The sequence below is a fragment of the Cnephaeus nilssonii genome (genome assembly GCF_951640355.1).
Source record: "Cnephaeus nilssonii genome assembly, chromosome: 21".
NCBI classification, from domain to species: Eukaryota; Metazoa; Chordata; class Mammalia; order Chiroptera; family Vespertilionidae; genus Cnephaeus; species Cnephaeus nilssonii.
The window spans coordinates 34,906,042-34,912,519 of record NC_137092.1 but is presented as its reverse complement, the minus strand read 5'-3'; the positions used below and the strand labels follow the sequence as shown (position 1 = coordinate 34,912,519).

At 41.8% G+C, this 6,478-nt stretch overlaps 1 pseudogene across 1 annotated transcript; it reads right to left on the bottom strand.

Moving 5' to 3' along the window:
- Positions 1-1,722: 1,722 nt before the first annotated feature.
- LOC307093791 (ADP-ribosylation factor-like protein 2) lies at positions 1,723-2,499 on the bottom strand (annotated as a pseudogene). Its single transcript has 2 exons — positions 1,898-2,499; positions 1,723-1,748 (listed from the first exon to the last, which is right to left on the bottom strand). The product of its transcript is annotated as an ADP-ribosylation factor-like protein 2 (transcript).
- Between the last annotated feature and the right edge of the window lie 3,979 nt (positions 2,500-6,478).

Genomic DNA, 6,478 nt, shown 5'->3' with positions numbered 1-6,478 from the left:
TTGATCTGCTTTGAGATGCTGATAAATCCCTTGCTATATGATACTAAATCAAGTTAAAGAAGTGGTGGGGAGAAAGCAAAACAAAAGCTTGTCAAAGTTCACAAACGGCCGAAGTAAAACGAGTAAAAAATTTATTGTGCACACACCAAAAAGACAGTTTGCAAAACAGGGGGCATTTAAACCAAAATAATGAAATGAGGATCATGGTTATATTGTTATAAAGCAGCTTATATAGTGAGAAAAGCAGTGACTATTCTTCACAGTAATCGGTTGCAATATTAGAATTTTCAGTGGTTACCTTGTATCAACGGTGGCAAACAGTTCAGGTTTTGCTTATGATTTTCAGAGGCATAAGCAAGAAATGACTCATATCAAGTTAGTCTTGCAGCATAAGCTAAATTGAGCTTGTTTGGATGACTAAACTAGTTTTATCTGCTCAGGGAAAATCAAGGCTGGTTTCTGTTTGGTTTTGATTTTAACAGTTCACCCCTTTTGGGCATTCTCTCAGCAGGCCAAGAGTATGACCAACCACTGCAGCATTACTCTTGGTTACCACTGCTGACCTAGTCAGGTTGAAAAATCACATATCTGATGTTTCCATTGGTTGAGTTGTCAGGCCAGAGAGCCATGAAGTCACCACCTTCATCATTTATGTGGTTATTGTTGATTTCATTCAGTTGTTTGATCCTGATAGACACCATTTGGTATGTGAGTGGCTGCTGACAGGCATTTAAAATCCTTGAGAGTATATAACATATTAGAAAAGTGAATGTGATGAACATGGGGAGAATAATAGCCAAGGATTTAACCAACCAAATCAATCAAGTGGGTTTCAATTTTTTAAAAGTTGTTTACATAGGCACAACACGCTGTATTAGCAAACATATATCCTCGTGATAACTTATGACGGGATGAACATAAGAATATTTTATTTCAAGAAATGGGTTGCAGGTGAGCTTCGGTCTAAATTAGGCCTCTAGAGGTTGTGAGGAATCAGGTAATCTAATGGGAAAAAATTCCTGTGGAAACAAAAGTAAAACAAAGGTTAATAGTTTGAGCAAATTATAAATTCGGTTTCTGAGTTCGGAGAACAGCCAGCTGAGATGAGTTCTAGATGTCGGGTTTGAAACTTCTTTAGAGGGAGTGAGGGCAAGCAGTGCAATCTGATAGACTTTCTTGGCCTGCAGTTTGAATGTTTCTGATGATCTGAGTGGCCCACATACCAATAGACACGAAGATTGTCCACATATCAGCTGTTATAGTGATCTCTCTAAAGTTAATACTCAGTTGTCCAGTTTTAGCTTGCATGGCTTTAGAAAAAGGGCAGTTTTAGTTTCTTAGTGATTCCAGGTCAAAAGAGTGGGAGAAAAATTGGATGTTAGTCTGGAGAATTCTACCTAAATATTGGAGGAAACTGGAAGAATTTAGGATCTACTATACAAAATCTTGACAGGTCCTTAGGATAATAAGAGTATGTACCTCTTAGGGCTGTTGGGAAGATTAAACGAGTTAATATATGTAAAGCACGTAGAAGAGTACATAGCTTATAGTAACCATTTCATTTTTTTGGTTATACCTGTCCATATTTCCAACACCATTTATTGAGGAGACTGTCTTTTTTTAATTTTTTTTTAATTTCAGGACAAGGAACAGTTTATTCTCGCAGCTGAGCAAGGACGAGGCCACAGTCTCCATAGCAGCAGAGGCAGCCCCCTCCCAGCCTCAGCCCTTGCCTCTTGGAATGGCAGCTGCAGGTGGGCCGGGTCATGAGCCAGGGTGACAGCCCGGGCAGGAGCCCACCTGCCATGGGATCTGGGCTGGCCATGAAGCAGCAGTGGGCAGCAGCAGCAGGTTACAAAGGGGGCGTGGAGTGTTAGTTGGGCTGGCTTATTCCCACCCTCCCATGGGTGGTGCTTGGTGAGGGTCTGGGGTGGGGGAGGGGGCCCGGACTGCGAGGTGGGGGCATCTGGAGCGGCTGTGAAGATGCGGCTGGAAATGTCATCTAGCAGCCAGTCGATGCCCGGCAGCAGGTTATCTCCTGTGACAGCGCTGCAGCCCTGGATGCACCAGTGATTGCTTCGGATGGAGTCCAGCTCCAGGGCCTCTCGAGTGGCGTTAGAAGATAGTGCCCCAGGCAGGTCCTGCTTGTTAGCAAAGATGAGGAGGGTGGCTCCAGCCGGGCGCTCCTCCACCAACAGGCTCTGGAGCTCCCGCTGGCAGTCCTGCATGCGCTGGCGGTCGATCAGCGCTGTCCACCACCCAGATGAGGCGGTCAGTGCTCTCAAATAGTTCCATCTGTAGGACAGCAGGGACTTCTGGCCACAAACATCCCAGATGTTCATCTTGAATCCCCAATGCTTCAGGGTCTTGATGTTGAAGCCCAGGGTTGGGGAGATGGTGTTGATGTCTTCTCCATTGAACTTCTTGAGGATAGTTGTTTTGCCAGCGTTGTCCAGGCCGAGTATGAGCAGTTGCAGCTCCCGCTCTTTTTGCTTCATCTTCTTCCGAGGGTACTGTCTTTATGCCATTGTATGCCCTTGCCTCCTTTGTCAAATATTACTTGCTCATAAAGGCATGGGTTTATTTCTGGGTTCTCTATTCTATTTTATTGATCTATATGCCTGTTCTTATGCCAGTACCAGGCTGTTTTGATTACAGTGGCCTTGTAGTATACTTTGATATCAGATATCATGATTCTTCCAACTTAGTTTTTCTTTCTCAAGGTTGCTGAGATTATTCAGGATCTTTTTTGGTTCCATATGAATTTTTGGAATATTTGTTCTAGATCTGTGAAATATGCCATTGGTATTTTAATAGGAATTGTGTTGGGATTGGGAATATGGGCATTTTAATGATGTTAATTATTCCAATCCATGAACATGGTATATACTTTCATTTGTTTATATTTTCCTCAATTTCTTTCTTCAATGTCCTATAATTTTCTTTTACCTCCTTGTTTTAATTTATTCCTAGGTACCTTATATTTTTTGTTGCAATAGTAAATGGGATTGTGTTTTAAATTTCTCTGTCATAGTTTATTATTGGTGTATAACAATACCACCAATTTCTGAATATCAACTTTGTATCCTGCTATTTTACTTAATTCATGTATTAGATCTAGTAGTGTTTTGGTAGAGTCTTTAGGGTTTTCTATGTACAATATCATGACATCTGTGAATAATAACAGTTTTACTTCCTCCTTTCCAATTTGGATGCCTTTTATTTTTTCTTTTTGTCTAATTGCTGTGGCTGGGACTTCCAGTACTATGGTGAATAAGAGTGGTAAAACAGACATCCTTGTCTTGTTTCTGATTTTAAAGGAAATGCTTTTAATTTTTGCCCATTGAGTATGCTATTGACTGTAGGTTTGTCACATATGGCCATTATTATGTTGAAGTATGACCATTCTATTCCCACTTTGCTGGGAGTTTTGTTTTGTTTTTTAATCATAAATGGATGTTGGATTTTATCAAATTCTTTTTCTGCATGTGATTTTACCCTTCATTTTGCTTATCACACTTATTGATTTGTGAATATTGTACCAAACTTGCATCCCCAGAATAAATCCCACTTGATCATGGTGTATAATTTTTTTCAGTGTATTGCTGGATCCAGTTTGCTAATATTTTGTTGAGGATTTTTACATCTATCTTCATCAGGGACATTGGCCTATAATATTCTTTGTTTTTAGTGTTTTTATCTAGTTTTGGAATGAGGATATGCTGGATTCCTAAAATGAGCTTGGGAGTCTTCCCTCCTCTTGAATTTTTTGGAATAGTTTGTGTGCCGTGCCAGCACAGCCAAGGGTTCGGTGAGCCTGAGTCGGGGTCGGCTAAGGATTAAAGAAAAAACAGATGAAGAGAATATAGCTGGGGCTCGGTGGATCTCCTGTGCCTGGATGAGGCCACAGAGAAGGATCCAGCCAGCAAGCTGAGGCTTTATTTTATAGCCAGAGGTAAACAAGGTAGTGGTCACCATAGTTACAATGTTCTTGTGAGTTTCACTTGTTTTGGCAGCACTTGCTGCACCTCCCACAGCCCATTAGCTACCCAGGAAGGAACGAGGGGGTGGCCATAAGGTCAAGCTTAATTATGCTAAGAGGGCTCTGTCCTCTAAACTGGGACTTGTTTGTGGCTCTGCCACAGGTCAATCCGAGGCTTAACTCTACAACTGCTCCCTACAGTTTGAATATTTGTAAAATTCACCTGTGAAGCCATCTGGTCCAGGACTTTTTGTTTGCTGGGAGATGTTTTTGATTACTGATTCAATTTCACTAGTTGTAATAGATCTATTCAGGTTTTCTGATTTTTCCTGAATCAGTTTTGGAAGATTGAATACTCCTAGGAATTTGTCCATTTTGCCAATTTGTTGGCATTTAGTTGCTCATAGTATTCTAAAACAGTCCTTTGTTTTTCTGTGATGTCAGTTGTTACTTCCTCGATTTCATTTCTGATTTTATTATTTGTATCATCTCTCTCTTTTTCTTGATGAGTCTGGTTAAAGGTTTGTCAATCTTGTTTATTTTTTCAAAGAACCAGCTCCTGGATTCATTGATCTTTTGTATTATTTTTTTAGTCATTTATTTTCTACTCTGATATTTATTAATTCCCTTCTTGTACTTGCTCTGGGCTTTGTCTTATCTATAGTCTATCTCTTTCCACTTCATTTCTGTCTCCTTCACACCTTTGTTGTTTTTCTGACTCCTCTTATTTCCTATTGTTAGCAAACAACTTTGGGAGCCAACCTAACTCGTTGCACAGTTGAGTCCTATGGCTTTATGCTCCTTGCCTTTTCTCACAAACTGGGGAGGAAAAGCTGTGACTAGATGTGTGTTCCCTCAAACCAAGGATTCTGAAAGCTTTGTTGAGGTTTGATGGGTTGGCCTTGAACAGACATCTCATGAATGTTGAAGAATTAGCATGTGAAAGGTATACAGAGAGATGATGGGACTTTCGTCACAGAAATCACAGAGTGGGCTCTGGGAACTGGTCCTGAGTATGTGGGTCTCTTAGCCCAGTCTTCTTACCCTAATCTCTGCTCTTCAGCTGGATCATGGAGTTTATTCATTGCTGGGAGTGGAAAACCAGAACCTGGAGGGGAGCTGAGAGTCTCATGTTGAATTCTTAGCTCCTGTTGCTTCCTTTCCCCCCAGGACAGTGAAAAGCAAGGCCAGCTTTTCTTGGAGGTGATTTGTTAATCCTTTCTGGAAAACCACCCAAATACACGCATTTATTCGCATTTCAAAAGCACTTTATTACCAAAATGAACAAAAGGAGAAAGGCATTTAAATTAAATAAATTACACAAATGTCTCAAGAGTCCTGGCTTTCCCAGGAACCACATCATCACAGGTCAGTATCACTAAGAATATTTGAAAGTATTGAAATTCTGGATTATTTCACCACCTTGCCCTCCTTTCCTGCTTTGATAATTTCCAGAGAGTGGTCTGTGTGAATCTGTGTCCTTTCCAAAGTATTCTGAAAGTGAAGTTTTCTATAATATCTTTCTCCGCCCCCTGTGTTTCCAATTCCAATGGGACATGTTTCAGGACCAACTCCAGGCCATTGTGAGTCAGTAATCCCCATTAAGTCTGGGGCTGGCCTGGTGGTTAATGGTTACTTAATCAAGTCCCCAAGGATAGAAACATTTAGTTCAAAGGGGATCTCTTGACTTGGATGTCCTGAGACTCTGTGATCTTTTTCCACCTCCTACGCCTAAGCTAGACTTTGAAGGAGGTGGAGTAGGGGAGGGTGAGTTGTCATTGGCTAAGGTCTTGTCTTCCTGGAATTTGGCACTTTGGGTGCTGGGCATGGTGAATCCCAGATAACATTGTCTTCTGCCTTCCAAGTTTTGAGTTCCATTGGCAGCCAGATGGCATAATAATTCACACAGAAGCAATGCTTGTAGGCCAAGAATCTGTTGGCTCTTTGCCAGTACCCACTCCTTTAACTCTAAGAAGACTTGCTAGCTGACTGGCTCACTCAACATACACACACACAATGCAGGTCAGGCTGAAGTTAGGAATTGGTACATTTTTCCAGGCTGGGCCAGCCCAACCTGTTGGGCAGGGGTCATTAAGTTGAAGGAGCTTGGGAGAAGCCGTGGGGAGAGGCCAAAAGGTTTGTGTTTTTTTTTTGCACATCCATGGAAATTTCCCCAAACACTTGCACGTGAAACCTATTTATTTTCAAGTCACAGTGGGTTCCTCCAGTTACCTCCTTATGTTCATAGAGAACTTAACCCCTCTTCTCATCTTTCCTAGAAGGAGGTGACCTCGGGTCCTGATTTTGTTAAGGAATCCCTGTGGAGGAAGACCCAATCTGGGTCAGCCCTTCTCCATGTTCTGTGCTTAGGTAGGGGATGTAGCTGGTCTTTGGGGGCGGGGGGGGGGGGGGGCATTCTCCCTTGCTTGGCTGAAGAATTCAGGCCCCAAGCTGATAAAAAAGAGTTAAAGTCATTGACTCTTGCCAAGTGAAGAA